This window comes from Schistocerca piceifrons, chromosome 1 (genome assembly GCF_021461385.2).
Source record: "Schistocerca piceifrons isolate TAMUIC-IGC-003096 chromosome 1, iqSchPice1.1, whole genome shotgun sequence".
Taxonomy (NCBI): Eukaryota; Metazoa; Arthropoda; class Insecta; order Orthoptera; family Acrididae; genus Schistocerca; species Schistocerca piceifrons.
The window spans coordinates 612089020-612109664 of record NC_060138.1 but is presented as its reverse complement, the minus strand read 5'-3'; positions in this window follow the sequence as shown (position 1 = coordinate 612109664).

Here is a 20645-nt window from a genome sequence, read left to right as displayed (position 1 = left end):
AATAATGAGCCTAGAATGACAAATCAGCACCGCTTGCGTTTTCGATCGGTTGAGCTTTCACCCTATTGCTGCTCCCATTTTGATAATGCACACTGGTCGGCATTGAGAATCTCGATGACTGTCTTCAGGTTTATTGGTTCTGCACATATATACAACTGGAGATCGTCAGCGTACATTTGGTATTTGCACTAGCACAAATCTCATACCACATCATTTACATACAATGAAAAGAGAATAGGACCTATCACTGAACCCTTGCTGGATGTCTGATACCCCCTGCCTCCACTGTGACTTTATGGCGGTGGACGTTGCTGGTGAGACGTCAGGTATCAGCGAAACCACGGCACTGCACCTGGCGAGAAATTTAGGCTGGTAAATTAGGAGTCCGTGAAGTGAAATCGGAAGAAGACAAGGATTTCTGGTCAGTTGAGTCTAGAGTAATACCAACAGCAGCAGAAAATGGTATTACGGGAGTAGGATTCGTTATGAATAGGAAGGAAGGGCAGAGAGTGTGTCACTGTGAACAGTTCAGAGTTAGTGTTGTTCTTAGCCGAACTGACAGCAAAGCAACATCGACAACGATAGTTCAGGTATACATGACGACGTCGCAAGCTGCAGATGAAGAGATAGAGAAAATGTATGAAGATACTGAAAGAGTACTACAGTACGTAAAGGAAATGAAAATCTAATAGCCATGGGGGACTGGAATGCAGTTGTAGGGGAAGAAGTAGAAAGAAAGGTTACAGGAGAATATGGGCTTGGGACAAGAAATGAGGGAGGAGAAAGACAATTGAGTTCTGTAATAAATTTCAGCTAGTAACAGCGAATACTCTGTCGAAGAATCAGAAGACGAGGAGGTATACTTGGAAAAGACCGGGCGATACGGGAAGATTTCAGTTAATTACATCATGGTTGAACAGAGATTCCGAAATCAGATTTTGGATTGTAAGGCGTGCCCAGGAGCAGATATAGATTCAGACCGCAATGTAGTACTGATGAAGAGTAGGCTGAAGTTGAAGAGATTATTCACTAAGAATCAATACGCAAAGAAGTGGGATACAGAAGTTCTAAGGGATGACGAGATGCGCTTGAAGTTCTCTAAGGCTGTAGACACAACAGTAAGGAACAGCTCAATAGGCATTACAGTTAAAGAAGAATGGACATATAAAAAGGGCAATCACAGAAGATGGATAGAAAAACATAGGTATAAAGAACGTAACTGCGAAGGAACCTTGGGTAACGAAGAAATATTTCAGTTTGGGGTGAAAGAAGGAAGTAGAAAAATGTTCAGGGATATTCAGGAATACAGAAATATATCTCGCTGAGGAATGTAATAAATAGAAAGTGTAGGGAGCCGAGGTGGCTGTGTGTAATACGTGAAGAAATTGAAAAAGAAATTATTGTCGTAATGACTGACTCACCATACAAGAAAGTGAAACCACCTCCGCCGACATTAAAAGCAATGGTGCTAACATTAAGAGTACAACGGGAATTCCACTGTTAAACGCAGAGGAGAGAGCGGATAGGTGGAAAGAGTACATTGAAAGCCTCTTTGAGGAGGAATACTTGTCTAATGTATAGAAGAAGAAACACGAGTCGATTTAGATGAGATAGGTGATGCAGTAATAGAATCTGAATTTAAAAGGACTTTTGAGGGCTTAAGGTCAAATAAGGCAGAAGGGATTGGTAACAATCCATTTCTAAAATCATTGAGGGAAGTAACAGAAAACGACTATTCAAATTGGTATGGAGAATGTGTGAGTCTGGCGACATACCATCTGACTTTCGGAAAAATATCATCCACACGATTCCGAAGACTGTAAGAGGTGCCAAGTGCGAGAACTATTGAACTATCAGCGTAACAGCTCATGCATCCGAGTTGCTGACAATAATACACTCCTGGAAATTGAAATAAGAACACCGTGAATTCATTGTCCCAGGAAGGGGAAACTTTATTGCCACATTCCTGGGGTCAGATACATCGCATGATCACACTGACAGAACCACAGGCACATAGACACAGGCAACAGAGCATGCACAATGTCGGCACTAGTACAGTATATATCCACCTTTCGCAGCAATGCAGGCTGCTATTCTCCCATGGAGACGATCGTAGAGATGCTGGATGTAGTCCTGTGGAACGGCTTGCCATGCCATTTCCACCTGGCGCCTCAGTTGGACCAGCGTTCGTGCTGGACGTGCAGACCGCGTGAGACGACGCTTCATCCAGTCCCAAACATGCTCAATGGGGGACAGATCCGGAGATCTTGCTGGCCAGGGTAGTTGACTTACACCTTCTAGAGCACGTTGGGTGGCACGGGATACATGCGGACGTGCATTGTCCTGTTGGAACAGCAAGTTCCCTTGCCGGTCTAGGAATGGTAGAACGATGGGTTCGATGACGGTTTGGATGTACCGTGCACTATTCAGTGTCCCCTCGACGATCACCAGTGGTGTACGGCCAGTGTAGGAGATCGCTCCCCACACCATGATGCCGGGTGTTGGCCCTGTGTGCCTCGGTCGTATGCAGTCCTGATTGTGGCGCTCACCTGCACGGCGCCAAACACGCATACGACCATCATTGGCACCAAGGCAGAAGCGACTCTCATCGCTGAAGACGACACGTCTCCATTCGTCCCTCCATACACGCCTGTCGCGACACCACTGGAGGCGGGCTGCACGATGTTGGGGCGTGAGCGGAAGACGGCCTAACGGTGTGCGGGACCGTAGCCCAGCTTCATGGAGACGGTTGCGAATGGTCCTCACCGATACCCCAGGAGCAACAGTGTCCCTAATTTGCTGGGAAGTGGCGGTGCGGTCCCCTACGGCACTGCGTAGGATCCTACGGTCTTGGCGTGCATCCGTGCGTCGCTGCGGTCCGGTCACAGGTCGACGGGCACGTGCACCTTCCGCCGACCACTGGCGACAACATCGATGTACTGTGGAGACCTCACGCCCCACGTGTTGAGCAATTCGGCGGTACGTCCACCCGCCCTCCCGCATGCCCACTATACGCCCTCGCTCAAAGTCCGTCAACTGCACATACGGTTGACGTCCACGCTGTCGCGGCATGCTACCAGTGTTAAAGACTGCGATGGAGGTCCGTATGCCACGGCAAACTGGCTGACACTGACGGCGGCGGTGCACAAATGCTGCGCAGCTAGCGCCATTCGACGGCCAACACCGCGGTTCCTGGTGTGTCCGCTGTGCCGTGCGTGTGATCATTGCTTGTACAGCCCTCTCGCAGTGTCCGGAGCAAGTATGGTGGGTCTGACACGCCGGTGTCAATGTGTTCTTTTTTCCATTTCCAGGAGTGTAATATACAGAGGACAAACTGCCTATTTATTGGCTTCTGTCTCGGCTTCTTCCGCTGACGTTCATCTAATGATTTTACTAACGTTTCGCCAGCACGACTGGCTGGCATTGTCAAAGTTTCACCCTCCATTGCCGGTGGTGAACCTTTGACAATGCCAGCCACTCGTGCTGGCGAAATATCAGTAAAATCATTAGATGAACGTCGGCCGAAGAACCCGAGACAGAAGCCAATAGGCAGTTTCTCAACAAGTGACCACGAAAGCCGTAACTATTTTGAATACACAGAGGAATGGAAAACAAAATTGAGGATGTCCTGGATGGCGATCAGTTGGCTTTAGGAAATGTAAAGGTACCAGAGAGGCAATTTATGACGTTGTGGTTGATAATAGAAGCAAGACTAAAGAAAAATCAAGACAAGTTCATAGGATTTGTCGATCTGAAAAAAGCGTTCGACAATGTAAAATGGTGCAAGATGTACTAAATTCTTAAAAAAATAGGTTAAGCTGTATATGGAGAGACAGATAATACACGATATGTACAAGAGGCAATAAGAAATAATAAGAGTGGACGACCAACAACGAAGCGCTCGGATTAAACAGCGAGTAAGACAGGGATGTCGCCTCCCCCCCCCCCCCCTTTTCTGTTCAATCTGCACATGGAAGAAGTAGTGATGAAAATAAAAGAAAGATTCAGGAGTGGAATTAAAATTCAAGGTGAAAGGATATCAGTGATACGATTTTTTGATGACATTGCTTTCCTGAGTGAAAGTAGAGAAGAAATACATGATGTACTCAATGGAATGAACAGTCTAAAAGTACGAAATATAGATAGAGAGCGAATCTCAAAGAAGACGAAAGTAATGACAAGTAGCAGGAATGGGAACAGCTAGAAACTTAACATCAGGGTTGATGCTCACGAAGTGGATGAAGTTAAGGAAGTCTGCTGCTAGGCGGCAAACTAACCAATGACGGATGGAGCAAGGAGAACATCAAAAACAGACTAGCACTGGCAATAAATGTCTGCTAGTATCAAACATAGGCCTTAATTTGAGAATTTCTGAGAGTGTACGTCTGGAGAATAGCATTGTATGGTAGTGAAACATGCTCTGTGTAAAAACCGGAACAGAGGAGATCCGAAGCATTTGAGATGTAGCGCTAGAGACGAATGTCGAATATTGGGTGGAATGATAAGGTAAGGAATTAGGAGGTTCTGCGCAGAATCGGAGTTGAAAGAAATTTGTGAAAAACACTGACAAGGAGTAGAGACACAATGATAGAACATTTGTTAAGACATGAGGGAATGACTTCCATGGTACTAGATGGAGCTGTAGAGGACAAAAACCGTAGGGGAAGACAGAAATTGGAATACATCTAGCAAGTAATTGGAAACGTGGGTTGCAAGTGCTCCTTTGAGTTGAAAAGGTTGGCACAGGAGAGGAATTCGTGGCGGGCCGCATCGAACCAGTCAGAAGACTGATGATCCAAAAAGGAAAAAAAGGCAAGTAAAATGTCGAAGTCGACAGTGTCGAAGACGTTGCTTAAGTCTAAAAAGCACATGATAGTTGCCAATTGTGCATCCACGGCAAGTTTCAGTTTATCAGTTACCTTTATTAACCCTAGGATGCCCAAGCCTTTTTTCTGACTTGGATGCCTAAGGGGGGGGGGGGGAGAGTTCGGCGAGCCCACAATTATTAAGTAAGTTTACTGACGAAAAATTACAACTATCAAAATGGTTTATGTATTTTAACTAAGGCATCGGTTTATAAATGTTGTTAATTGTTATAAATATTGGAATGAGTGAATAAAAAATTGACATATTACAATACAAAATACAGATGTGTTCATATACAATAGACTACTCTGAGTCCTCAACTTCAAGGCAAGAGACACACTTCACAATTTTTCATGAATGTGTGTTACACACATGTTTATGACACTGTCCACTGTCCACTGTTTTGGTTTACTTAGATTGTTGTACTTCTGTTTCTTTGTTTTAGTTTCTCTTACACAAATATGGCACCGACCTTTCCCTGCAGGAGGCTGACGTGCTTCTGTTGACACTTCTTTGATTTTCTTTTGTAGAATAGTCTCCAATGATTGAACAATTTGGTTAGATAACCCTCTTGCATTGACACTTCTTTCTTCTACCTGCAACTTCACCAGTTCCATCCCAGCTTGCAGAAGATAAAGTTTCCGTTTGTTGTGTTTCTTTTCATTTCATCTTTGATGTTGCTGGATGAATATGGTGGTTGCATTGATAGCACAAATGTTGATGAGAGACTAAAATACAGATAGAGGCCATGTCTTTGTTCCCCTCTTGCAGGTGTACATATACGCCATTTGATCAATGGAATCAATTCTACGAACATCTGCTAGCATGAGTTTCTTAGAAGTAGATACCTTAGGGATTGCGAAGCAACTCAAATCGCTTGATACGGGCAAGTCTTCAGGTCCAGATTGTATACCGATTAGGTTCCTTTCAGATTACGCTGATACAATAGCTCCCTACTTAGCAATCATATACAACCGCTCGCTCACCGATAGATCTGTACCTACAGATTGGAAAATTGCGCAGGCCGCACCAGTGTTTAAGAAGGGTAGTAGGAGTAATGCATCGAACTACAGACCTATATCGTTGACGTCGGTTTGCAGTAGTGTTTTGGAGCATATACTGTATTCAAACATTATGAATCACCTCGAAGGGAACGATCTATTGATACGTAATCAGCATGGTTTCAGAAAACATCGTTCTTGTGCAACGCAGCTAGCTCTTTATTCGCACGAAGTAATGGCCGCTATCGACAGGGGATCTCAGGTTGATTGCGTATTTCTGGATTTCCGGAAAGCTTTTGACACCGTTCCTCACAAGCGACTTCTAATCAAGCTGCGGGCCTATGGGGTATCGTTTCCGTTGTGCGACTGGATTCGTGATTTCCTGTCAGAAAGGTCGCAGTTCGTAGTAATAGACGGCAAATCATCCAATAAAACTGAAGTGATATCAGGTGTTCCCCAGGGAAGCGTCCTGGGACCTCTGCTGTTCCTGATCTATATAAATGACCTGGGTGACAATCTGAGCAGTTCTCTTAGGTTGTTCGCAGATGATGCTGTAATTTACCGTCTAGTAAGGTCATCCGAAGACCAGCATCGGTTGGAAAGCGATTTAGAAAAGATTGCTGTATGGTGTGGCAGGTGGCAGTTGACGCTAAATAACGAAAAGTGTGAGGTGATCCACATGAGCTCCAAATGAAATCCGTTGGAATTCGATTACTCGCTAAATAGTACAATTCTCAAGGCTGTCAATTCAACTATGTATCTGGGTGTGAAAATTACGAACAACTTCAGTTGCAAAGACCACATAGATAATACTGTGGGGAAGGCGAGCCAAAGGTTGCGTTTCATTGGCAGGACACTTAGAAGATGCAACAAGTCCACTAAAGAGACAGCTTACACTACACTCGTTCGTCCTCTGTTAGAATATTGCTGCACGGTGTGTGATCCTTATCAGGTGGGATTGACGAAGGACATCGAAAGGGTGCCAAAAAGGGCAGCTCGTTTTGTAATATCACGTAATAGGCGAGAGAGTGTGGCAGATGTCATACGCGAGTTGGGATGCAAGTCATTAAAGCAAAGACGTTTTTCGTCACGGCGAGATCTATTTACGAAATTTCAGTCACCAACTTTCTCTTCCGAATACGAAAATATTTTGTTGAGCCCAACCTACATAGGTAGGAATGATCATCAAAATGAAATAAGCGAAATCAGAGCTCGAACAGAAAAGTTTAAGTGTTCGTTTTTCCCGCGCTGTTCGGGAGTGGAATGGTAGAGTGATAGTATGATTGTGGTTCGATGAACCCTCTGCCAAGCACTTAAATGTGAATTGCAGAGTAGTCATGTAGATGTAGTGGAATTATAATACGCATTTATCTCGGTTTTATTCTGCTCTCCTCCAACAGCGTCTTTATCTTGGTGCATTGTTGACAACATCAGTAAGTTTTTACTTGGTTTCTTTTTTGCTATGTAGGACACCAAAGTTTCTGGAGGCCTACCTGTTGATGGGTCTGTGAATGAGAACATTCATGAATATAGCTCTCGATTTGACGTGTTCTTCATTATGTCTGGAATATGCTTCCTGATTGACTGGAGAGTTACTACTGTAGAAACTTTGTAGTCTTGGTATAACTCTTTTGCCAAATCCACCGACGTCTAGTATCGGTCTGTAGTAATATTTCGACCAGTATTTTTCATAGGTGCTACAAGACATTTGACGAGAGCTGCTGAACCTCGTTCTTCTTTCGACAAATTCTGAACATTACCTGCATAGGGTTCCATATTGAAGACGTACCTGTCAACTGCATCGGACGTCATTCATATGAGGATGCCATTCTTGCCCGGTTTATCCTTCATAAATACTTTGAAGGGGCAGCCCCCTCTAAGCAAGCTGAGCATCTCATCAATGGTGAGGTGGACCCCTTGTTCATACAGTAGTGGAAACCTGTCATTCACTTTGTTGAAAACATCACGGATTTCTGTGAACTTGTCTGCTTCGCTTCTTAGCTGGCGGGTACTTTTGTCATCAAACCTTATGATTGCGATAAGTTCCTTGAAACGTTCTCTTGCCATAATACCCTTGTAAACTGGCCGATCCATTAGGTCTGACCAAAGATCGAGTACACTGTCAGAATTCTCCTTATTTGCCCCCATAAGTATCAGGATTCCTATAAAGGCATACAATTATTTCTCATTAGTCAAAGTAACATTTCGCCTAACTGCCTCTTCATTTGAATGTTTTACTATAACATCCATGATGTCAGGCGTAAGAAGTAACTTCAAAGCTTCTCCAGGTGAATGGCAAACACCAGCTGGAGTCACTCCTGCCTGATCTCTTACTATATTAGCAACAGACCTCCGAGGAATTTTTGGCTGTGTAGTTGCGTACCTTCTTCCAGACTTGGCCACAATAACATCCTGATGGTCACTGCCTGAAGCTGTGCTATCTTCATCTTCTGTAACATCCACATCATTTTCCCGGTCTGAATCATATTCCATAACACCATTCTCATATTCACTTTCACTCCCCGAGTCAGAATCTTCATCTAAAATGTCATTCAGAACTCTTTCTAAAGACGATTCACGTATTCTTTTAGTCATTTCTAAGTCTGGGTGTGAACAGTAGGGAACTGCACTAACTCACTGCAAGTTTACAAGATAAATAACAGCTGACTGACATCAACAATCACTTCCTCTGAAAGTAAACCCATTGTTGTGAATATCAAGAATGCCAACCAACAAGAAACTAACTTGCATTGTTGTAGAGATATGAAATACGAAATCCTACGAAGTGGAATTTTCTATAGCATGGAAGCCTAAGGGGGGGGGGGGGGGGTTGTTGCGCTACGGTCGCAGGTTCGAATCCTGCCTCGGGCATGGATGTGTGTGATGTCCTTAGGTTAGTTAGGTTTAATTAGTTCTAAGTTCTAGGCGACTGATGACCTCAGAAGTTAAGTCGCATAGTGCTCAGAGCCATTTGGGGGGTTTGTTGGACCCATAATAAGTTTATTTCTTTTTTCTTTCAAAGCAGGAATTTTCTATAAAGTAGATTGACACTAACGTTTCATAAAATAGCCAACAAAGAATATCTCAAAGGGAATATGTAGTATGAAAGTTATTTGGGCAAAAGTAGGGGACATAAAAAATTTGTGGGTTCAACGAACCCCCCCTCCGCCTCCACCTTAGGTGTCCTAGGTTTAAGGCAGACGTTTTCGTGTCATGTTTGCAGAAGCCTAATTGGCATTCGGCTAGTACGTTGTTTGTAGTTCTGTAGTAGATTGGTAGTCGGTAGTTTGGTAATTTCCTCTTATTCCTAGGAATCACCTCGACGTATGGTACCGACGTTGAGAAACGCTCTTTCTACAGGTAGAGAGGGCAAGGCCCAGCTTCGCTGCCGTGACGTCCGCAGCCTGGCGAGCAGCAGCGGCGGCAGCGGCGAGATGAAAGGCGCGTGTGGTGGCAATTAGCGGGCGCAAGGACCTGCCGCCTCAGCGGCTGCGCTCGCTCGCCCTTTCAGAGAACCGGAGGGCCTCCGGAAGGGGAAAGTCGGAATTTTGCCGAGCCCGCTGACTGTAAGAGTACGTGCGCAGTGCAGACGTCAGGCCATAGAGCGGTCAGTCGCTCACGTCACAACACTCAACGGAGCTACGTCAGCCCCAACGTTATGTCCGTATTCTCGGCAGATGTCGGGAACGGTGCCGGGATAGCTTTCTAATTATTACACAGTCGTTAGTGCAGATGCTATGAGAGGAAAGGAAGCTGTAAGAGTAATAATCCAACAAAAGACTACATCTGGGAATGGCTTCCTTTAAAAAAATGTTCCCCTTTATGAAACTGTGCTTTGAACTAGAAATGCATAATAGCGGTCGCGCCATCGCTACTCATACTTCCTTGATGCACCAGAGGACGTATGCATTTGGAAGTTGCCGTGTGCAGCGCCACAGCGGGAGAGAAGCGGCGGGCAGTCAGAGCGAATTACAGTCTGGCGTAGGGAACTGAAAAGGAGCTTCATCTTGGAGCCAGCGCCACGCCACCAGGGGCCGCAGCTGACAAGTCTTCAGTGCGTCTCCGGGGACACGCATGGCACAACTACCCAGCTTGTTTGGGTATCGGCTTGGATAGCTCAGGAAGTGCCGGCGTCAGCGCTGTCCCAAATAGACGGATCATGCGTCACAATTGCGGTGAAGCAGCCATGATGGAGCAGCAGAGTTGGAATCGACCAGCGAAAACGGAAATTGCCAGGCAGTTGGAGGTCGAGATCAGTCACCTCGAAATGGAAGTGGAAGTTCGTCGGAGCAGCCAGGTAATTGGGTTGATGGACGGTCAAGCCCTTGGCTCGCTATATCGTTCCAATCGGAGTATCGGAAGGTGTTTACCTTCGAACGTACAATTAACATGGTGCAGCTGGAACTGTTAGCTGAAATGTCGTTTTTGTTACCACAGTGTGTGGTCATGAAAATCATTGAGCCTGTGCTGGCTGATTTAAGTCACCAAATGTTTCTGCTGGTGAAATTCGACGCTACATGGCGTCGTCGTTGCAAAGATGTACCTCGCCATGGACGTCGGGAGTGAAGCTGCGCATCGTGGAGCCTATAAAGCACAATTTCAGTCGTAACACGACGTCCTGTGGCAACAAGAAAAGCGTTGTGCAACGTGGTGGCGTTGCTGTGAGGGTTCCTTTGAGCCATAATCCGCAGGTAGCGGACATCCACTGCAGTAGTAGTCCTTGAGCGACCTGAGCGAGGCACGTCATCGACAGTTCCTATCTCTATCTTCTCCACGTCCGAATAACATCGCTTTGGTTGACTCCGTGACGCCTGGACACTTCCCTTGTTGAGAGCCCTTCGTGGCACAAAGTAACAATGCGGACGCGATCTAGGCATGGTTGAACTACAGACAACGTGAGCAGTGTACCTCCTTCCTGGTAGAATGGCGGGAACTGATCGGCTGCCGGACTCCCTCCGTCTAATAGACGCTGCTCGTCCATGGTTGTTTAGATCTTTGGGCTGGTTCAGTGGCATCTCTGAACAGTCAAACGGACTGTGTCTGTGATACAATATCCACAGGCAACGTCTATCTGCAGGAGTTCTGTGAATCTGGATGATGCAAAACTTCTTTTGACGTGTGTAGAATACAATATATGTAATGCATTATAATGATAACAATTCGCAGTACCGGAGTTTCAGTCACAAAAGCAAAATGAAATTCACTAAGAAATTTATAGCAGCTGTGAACCAACACACTAGAGGTTCTTTATGATAAAAGACTTGTTACGATACTTCCAGTATTTTCATTTGACATTCTTATTGTTTCTTTCTTACTTTTACCTAGATTCACTTTTCCTGTTTATAAATCTAAAAAGACTGTGGTTTACACTCGAAACAATTATCATCTGTAAAATAAAATGTATGACTCATCATCAAGTTCACCCTCAAAGACATGACTAAAATGTACCTCACTCAAAAAAGTGACCTGACACTTTGTTTCGACAATAAGGGCAGATACTTTAGATCAGAAGCATCAAGGATAGTAAATTGAGGCTGTTGTAGTTGTTTCACAATGACCAAAGAGAATACGAAAAATTAGAAACAAAAGTTAACTCTCGTAACCGACTCGTTTGTACATCATGCGTCAGTATTTTAACTAAACTTAGCATAGAGGTCCCCAGACATACAGTATACACTGAGTACTGTGCTGTTTCGTAGCTGAATATTTCCACCGCAAATGAGACATGGCACATATAGCTTCGCAGCTCTCTGCGGACGCAAACATTATCGGCCGCATAGTCGTGCCACAGAAGGCAGTCAGCCGGTATTAGACTAGCTACCACATCCAGCGACCTCCACTGTGCTGCCAACGTTCGGAGCGCAGGTCGAATAATTACACTTTGACATGGTTGCCGCAATAGACTAATACACAAGCAACGCCAGTTCATAGACAGAACAATGTGTCTGCTGTCGGTTATCTCTGGGCTATGAACACAGATGGGATACACAGAGGAAGACAGTTATATTACAGATGCCGTCACAAGTAAAGCCGTAGGACCAGTCGCAAATTGGATGATGTAGTCGCTGTAATACTGGAGGCAGCTGTTGCTATAGTTTCCATGGATAGAACCTAGTGTTACGTCTTTTGCAGCGGTACAGTAGTTGTTTTGAGGGCTGTTCGGCAAAATAATCCGTTACCCATACTATCCAGCTACATGAAGTACTAATAAGCGTTTGAGAGTGGAACCTGTATCCAGTTCCTTTGATGAAACTAGTCAACAGCATAAACTTTACTTCTGTAAGAAAACTATTTACAAAGTTAGAGTCGCTGAATTTCAAAACGACCTTAATTTGCTCAGTTACACTCCGATTACAATTACTTTGTGACCGACAGATTTCAGTGATTTCAGGAGGCAGAGTTGCCGGCCTCCAGCAAGCCACGCTTCTCAAGGCGCTGCAAGTAGTCACAAAACTGTCAATACAGAGAACACGTAGCGCTCTACAGAGAACGATTGGTTGGAGAGTGGCTGCTAGCACTCCGCTCGCTGAACATCAATCACAAAGTAATTTTAACTGGCTCATTTCCGTCGTTTGGAGATACACTATAAGAGTTACGTAAATTGACATTCAAATAGGCTTCGACGGAAAAAGCAAAGCTGTGAATTTTGACGGCCATCAGAAGAATGTGTGACTTCAGCAGAATGTCACTACCCCGCTGGCAAGGACAGTAAACAGGGGAAATCAGGGGAAATGTCGATACCAGGGCATAAAATCTTTGCGAATTTCATTCCCAGTATGGACAGCAACTGTGCTTCGCAGACATACCCGTGGACAATATACGCAGGTGTCAGCATTTGAGAGAGGTGATGTAGTAGGGCTCAAAGTAGCAGGTTGGAGTAATCGAAGAATCGCTTGACAACTGAGTAGGAATGATGCTATTTTCAGTTAGTAATATCGAATACTCTCTTCAAGAATCGGAAGAGGAGAAGGGATACTTGGAAAAGGCCGGGAGGTAGGGGATGATTCCAGTTAGATTACATCATGGCCAGGCGATGATTACCAAATTAGATACTGGATTGTAGGGCTTACCAAAGGAGCAGATTCAAGTCACAATTTAGATGTGATGAAGGATAGGCTGAAGTTTAAGAGGCTGATCAGGAAAATAAGTGCGCAAAGAAGTGGAATACGGAAGTAATAAATAATGAAGACGTACGCCTGAAGATATACGCCTGAAGTTCTCTGAGGCTCTAGATACTGTGATAAGGAGTTCCTTAGTAGACAGTTCAGCTGAAGAGGAATGAACTTACCTAAACACGGCATTCACAGGAGTTGGAAGAAAAAACAGAGGTACAAAGGAGGTAACTGCGAAGACACCATCGCTAATAGAAGAAATACTTCAGATGATCGATGAAATAAGGAAGTACAAAAATGTTCTGGGAATTTCAGGAATATAGAAATACTAGTTACTTAGGGATGAAATAAACGTGAAGTGCATGGAAGCTAAGGCGAAACGGCAGCATGAAAAATATGAAGAAATCTAAAAAGTAAATATTGTCGTAAGAACTGCTTCAGCATATATAAAAGGCAAAATACCCTTTTGTGAATTTTAAAATAAGGGTGGTAATATTAAGAGTGCAATGGCAATTCCACTGTTAAATGCAGACGAGAGAACGGATTGGTGGAAAAAGACACTGAAGGCCTGTATGAGGGGGAAATGTTGACTGCAGAAGTAATAGAAGAAGGAACAGGAGTCGACTGGCAAAAAATAGGGGATCCAGTACTAGAATCAGATTTTAGAAGAGCTTTGGAAGGCTTAAAATCAAATAAGGCAAAGGAATGAGTAACATTCCATCTGAATTTCTAAAATCATTGAAGGGGGGCAGGGAGGGGGGAGAAGTGGCAACAAAATGGTTGTGAGTGTGTAGAATATATGACATTGGCGATACTTTCGAAAAAACATTCTCCACACAATTCTCAAGATTGCAAGAGCCGACAGGTACGAGAATTATCGCAAAATCAGCTTCACATCTCATCCATCCAGCTTCCTGACAAGAATAATATACAGAAGAATGGAAAAGAAAGTTTATAATGCTTTATATGACGATAAGTTTGGCTTTAAGAAAGATAAAGGCACCTTAGAGGCAGTTGTGACGTTACGGATGATAATGGAAGAAAGACTGAAGCAAATTTAGGATACGTTCACAGGATTTGTCGATCTGGAACAAGCGTTCCACAATGTCATAAGGTGCAAGATGTTTGAAATTCTGAGAAAAATAGAGGTAAGCTATAGGGAAAGACGGGTAATATACAATAAGTACAAGAGCCAAGAGCGAACAGAAAGAATGCAAGACCGAGAACGAAGTGCTAGATTTTTTTAAAAAAAGTGCGAGACAGGGATGTAGCCCTTCGCCCCTCCTGTTCAAACTATATATCGAGCAAGCAATGACAGAAATCAAAGAAAGGTTCAAGAAGGGAATTACAATTCAGGGTGGAAGGATATCAATGATGAGATTCGCTGATGACATTCCTATCCTACTTGGAAGTGAAGAAGAATTATAGGATCTGTTGAATGGAAAGAACAGTCTAATGAGAACACAATATGGATTGAGAGTAAATCGAAGAAAGACGAAAAGAATGAAAAGCAACAGAAAAGAGAACAGCGAGAAACTTGACATCAAGACTGGTTAGCCCCCATGAACCATGGACCTTGCCATTGGTGGGGAGGCTTGCGTGCCTCAGCGATACAGATGGCCGCACCGTAGGTGCAACCACAACGGAGGAGTATCTGTTGAGAGGCCAGACAAACGTGTGGTTCCTGAAGAGGGGCAGCAGCCTTTTCAGTAGTTGCTGGGGCAACAGTCTGTATGATTGACTGATCTGGCCTTGCAACACTAACCAAAACGGCCTTGCTGTGCTGGTACTGCGAACGGTTGAAAGCAAGGGGAAACTACAGCCATAATTTTTCCCGAGGGCATGCAGCTTTACTGTATGGTTAAATGATGATGGCGTCCTCTTGGGTAAAATATTCCGGTGGTAAAATAGTCCCCCATTCAGATCTCCGGGCTGGGACTACTCAAGTGGACGTCGTTATCAGGAGAAAGAAAACTGGCGTGGAATGTCAGATTCCTTAATCGGGCAGGTATGTTACAAAATTTAAAAAGGGAAATGGATAGTTTGAAGTTAGATATAGTGGGAATTAGTGAAGTTCGGTGGCAAGAGGAACAAGACTTTTGGTCAGGTGAATACAGGATTATAAATACATAATCAAATAGGGGTAATGCAGGTGTAAGTTTAATAATGATAAAAAAATAGGAGTGCGGATAAGCTACTATCAGCAGCATAGTGAACACATTATTGTGGCCAAGATAGACACGAAGCCCATGCCTACTACAGTAGTACAAGTTTATATGCCAACTAGCTCTGCAGATGATGAAGAAATTGATGAAATGTATGATGAGATAAAAGAAATTATTCAGGAAGTGGAGGGAGACGAAAATTTAATAGTAGTCACGGGTGACTGGAATTCGAGAGTAGGAAAGGGGAGAGAAGGAAACATAGTGGGTGAATATGGATTGGGGGAAAGAAATGAAAGAGGAGGCCGTCTGGTAGAATTGTGCACAGAGCATAACTTAATCATAGCTAACACTTGGTTCAAAAATAATAAAAGAAGGTTGTGTACATGGAAGAATCCTGGAGATACTAGAAGGTATCAGATAGATTATATAATGGTAAGACAGAGATTTAGGAACCAGATTTTAAATTGTAAGACATTTCCAGGGGCAGATGTGGACTCTGACCACATCTATTGGTTATGAACTGTAGATTAAAACTGAAGAAACTGCAAAAAGGTGAGAATTTAAGGAGATGGGACCTGGATAAACTGACTAAATCAGAGGTTGTACAGAGTCTCAGGGAGAGCATAAGGCAACAATTGACAGGAATGGGGGAAAGAAATACAGTAGAAGAAGAATGGGTAGCTCTGAGGGATGAAGTAGTGAAGGCAGCAGAGGATCAAGTAGGTAAAAAGACGAGGGCTAGTAGAACTCCTAGGGTAACAGAAGAAATATTGAATTTAATTGATGAAAGGAGAAAATATAAAAATGCAGTAAATGAAGCAGGCAAAAAGGAATACAAACGTCTCAAAAATGAGATCGACAGTAAGTGCAAAATCGCTAAGCAGGGATGGCTAGAGGACACATGTAAGGATGTAGAGGCTTATCTCACGAGCGGTAAGATAGATAAAGAGACCTTTGAAGAAAAGAGAGTCACTTGTACGAATATCAAGAGCTCAGATGGAAACCCAGTTCCAAGCAAAGAACGGAAAGCAGAAAGGTGGAAGGAGTATGTAGAGGGTCTATACAAGGGCGATGTACTTGAGGACTATATTATGGAAATGGAAGAGGATGTAGATGAAGATGAAATGGGAAATACGATACTGCGTGAAGAGTTTGACAGAGCACTGAAAGACCTGAGTCGAAACAAGGCCCCGGGAGCAGACAACACTCCATCGGAACTACTGACGGCCTTGGGAGTGCCAGTCCTGACAAAACTCTACCATCTGGTGAGCAAGATGTATGAGACAGGCGAAATACCCTTAGACTTCAAGAAGAATTAATAATACCAATCCCAAAGAAAGCAGGTTTTGACAGATGTGAATATTACCGAAATATCAGTTTAATAAGTCACAGCTGCAAAATTGTAACGCGAATTCTTTACAGACGAATGGAAAAACTGGTAGAAGCCGACCTCGGCAAAGATCAGTTTGGATTCTGCAGAAATATTGGAACACGACTTATCTTAGAAAATAAATTAAGGAAAGGCAAACCTACATTTCTAGCATTTGTAGACTTACAGAAAGCTTTAGACATCGTTGACTGGAATCCTCTCTTTCAAATTCTAAAGGTGGCAGGGGTAAAATACAAGGAGCGAAAGGCTATATACAATTTGTACAGAAACCAGGTGGCAGTTATAAGAGTCGAGGTGCATGAAAGGGAAGCAGCGGTTGGGAAGGGAGTGAGACAGGGTTGTCGCCTCTCCCCGATGCTATTCAATCTGTATATTGAGCAAGCAGTAAAGGAAACAAAAGAAAAATTCGGAGTAAGTATTAAAGTCGATGGAGAAGAAATAAAAACGTTGAGGTTCGCCGATGACATTGTAATTCTGTCAGAGACAGCAAAGGACTTGGAAGAGCAGTTGAACGGAATGGACAGTGTCTTGAAAGGCGGATATAAGATGAACATCAACAAAAGCAAAACGAGGATAAGGGAATGTAGTCGAATTAAGTTGGGTGATGCTGAGGGAATTAGATTAGGAAATGAGACACTTAAAGTAGTAAAGGAGTTTTGCTGTTTGGGGAGCAAAATAACTGATGATGGTCGAAGTAGAGAGGATATAAAATGTAGACTGTCAATGGCAAGGAAAGCGTTTCTGAAGAAGAGAAATTTGTTAACATCGAGTATAGATGTAGTGTCAGGAAGTCGTTTCTGAAAGTATTTGTATGGAGTGTAGCCATGTATGGAAGTGAAACATGGACGATAAATAGTTTGGACAAGAAGAGAATAGAAGCTTTCGAAATGTGGTGCTACAGAAGAATGCTGAAGATTAGATGGGTAGATCTCTTAACTAATGAGGAGGGATTGAATAGAACTGGGGAGAAGAGGAGTTTGTGGCACAACTTGACAAGAAAAAGGGACCGGTTGGTAGGACATGTTCTATGGCATCAAGGGATCACAAATTTAGCATTGGAGGGCAGTGTTCAGGGTAAAAATCGTAGAGGGAGACCAAGAGATGAATACACTAAGCAGATTCAGAAGGACGTATGTTGCAGTAAGAACTGGGAGATGAAGAAGCTTGCACAGGAAAGAGTAGCATGGAGAGCTGCATAAAACCAGTATCAGGACTGAAGACAACAACAACAACAGGGAATTCTGCTACCTAGGTAGCAAAATACCCAATGATGGACGGTGCAAGGAGGACATAAGAAGCAGATTAGTACTGCCAAAAGCGGCATTTATGGCTAAGTGAAGTCTGCTAGTGGCAAAAACTGATCTTAATTTGAAGAAGAAATTTCTGAGAGTGTATGTTTGGAACAAAGCAATGTACAGTAGTGAAACATGCACTGTGGAATAACTGGAAAAGAAGAGAATCGAAGTAGTAGAGATGTGGTGGTACATAAGAATGTTGAAAATTAGATGGACTGATAAAATTGGGGATGAAGAGGGTCTCCAGAGATTTGGGAAGGAAAGGAATGTATGAAAAATACTGGCGGCAAGAAGGAACAGGATGATAGGACATCTGTTAAGACATCACGGAATAACTTCCGTTATACTAGAGGTAGCCGTTGAGGGTAAAGCTGTAGAGGAAAACAGAGATGGGAATGCATCAAGCAAATAATTGAAGACGTAGGACGCTAGTGCTACTCTGTGAGATTAAAAGTCTTGCACAGGAGAGGAATTCGTGGCGGGCCGCATCAAAGTAGTTAGAAGACTGATAATTAAGAAAAATGCTATTCGACAATGTTGGCAGCAATGGTGAACCATGACCGAACACAGTATCGAGAAATAGGTGTCGATCTAGAGAGATGGCAGAACGTGAGGTTAGAGCAACTGTCAGAGAGACACTCAGTGCTCTGGATTCATTGTTATCATTGGTCCTACGTGCAACTAGTCCTTCAGTGACCAAAAAGACCATTAACAGGCCGCTCACAGGAAAGGAGCTGAGCTCACGTCACCCTTTACGGAGAGTACTATTAACTTTTGTTCACAACAAGCCTGTTTGCAGTGTTGTTGGGCACATTCGACCTAAAATCTCATTGACTGGGGTAGAACTGTCTCACTTGAATTGAGCACCGATGACCAACGAGGATGTGTCTGACAAAGTCCCCGGCAACAATCAGATACCAATTTAAGACTGTAGTCCACCGTCAGCCCGACAACTGGGTTGAAGGTCCGGGATGCCATTTCTTTTCATATCTTTGTTGTCATCCGCGGCAACCTTACAGCCCAACGATACTTCGAAAAAATTCTACTCCCCGTTTTGTCGTGATTCATGGCTGGCCATCCTGGGCTTACATTTCAGCAAGATAATGGCCGCCCGCACAAAATGAGAGTTTCTGCCTGCAAGGTTGCCGGATCTCTTCCCAGCTGGGATAATTACGGACAGGGTCCTCAAAGCCGCTCGGGATTTTAACGATCTAACGCACCAAATGCACAGAATTTGGTGCGTTATCCTTCAGGAGGATGTGCAACAACTTTCTTAATCAATGCCACGTCGAATAACTGCTTGCATAAGGGCCACATGAGGACCAATGGATTATGGGATTGCACAACCTGTGAAGTCATTTCCCTTGAATAAATCGTCCAACTCTTCTGAAACTGCAATCATTTGTTTGTCTGTAAATGTTCACCATACCTACCGATTTCCGTCACATTCGGATAATTCCTTCGTGGTGCGTCGTTCTTTCTTTTTTCTCAGAATATGCATTATGATATCACTGTTCTATTACTCTTTCACAGATCATAATACTCAGGCATAAAATACTGCAAGGTTGGAAGCCTGTCGGTCTCATTATTTTCTATTACCGTATTCTTTACCTCAGAAACAGTGTTATTCAATTCGAGAGTTGTTACGGCATGTTATCTTACACACTGATGTAGATTATTTGTTTTACGTTAGTGTAGTTGTTTGTGTTTTCATTTTGTAATACTAATAGCTTCTAATCCAATGCCTGTGTGTAGTGCAATTTTTGTATGTGTCAAAGGCATGCATGTTCCAAGAAACAGACTGCATTATGTTCAAAGATATTTTGTGGATCACGGTTATGTTGTAATGAAAGCCTACCCAGTAGTGGCCCTGGACGTTGATATTCAGGATAGGTGGAGTGTATGATGTGAAGGCCGCTGTATCTTCGACAGATCAAATTACTTCCCTGCCAGACATACGCTTTTTGTACACTTTTTATTGTTCTACTGGACAGCGTTTTTTATTAACAGGAATGATCAATCTTTAGCTAATGTCTTCTCATTTTAAGTAATATTTTGTGCTTCCGGTCTTAAAACTTGTGTTAGCAGTTTACTGTAATTATATCCGGGCAAACTGCTTTAACTGTTGAGACAATGAGAAATTTTTTGAGTTTTGGCACTATATGCATTGTTAAAGGTATTGGCTAGTATCATGTATGTTAAAAATTTCTCGGCTTTGTAAGAAACTGTTTTCTGTTCTGAAAAATATGTGCATGTGTGTTAATATGAAGGGTATTCGTTTGTAAAATGAATAAATGATATATATGTTAAATAAAATGGATATTATGAATGGACCGTTGGTTATACTTCTGTACTAACGTTGCTATCAGCCATGATAATTTGGGTAGGGTGCTTAGGTTAACTAATAGGACAAATATTGATCAGAAGCACATTACCACACTGCAGCTAAACGTCGTACTGTTCTATGTAACCTGAATGGGGAGAGAAGAAGAAAGGAAAGATAAGGGATCACTGCTGTTAGCTCCATTCGGACATCACGCGGGATCGGCGGCGACGAGTGAATTTAGCCGACCAACATTCGAACGTCGGAATTCCTGCTTACTAGGAAATTGCGATAATCACTGTGCCATCAGGGAGACAGTGTTACCGCAAGTGCACCCGCTATCTCGTCTCGCCTCACGGCCGATCCACACACCTATCGAGCGCCACCTATTCTCAGCCCCTACTGTCCATTTCCTCCGTATTCGCTCTTCCGAGATTCCCACAGGAGGTCGGACGTGTTTGTGCATCTGCACTGAAGAAGGTGGATTCACGTC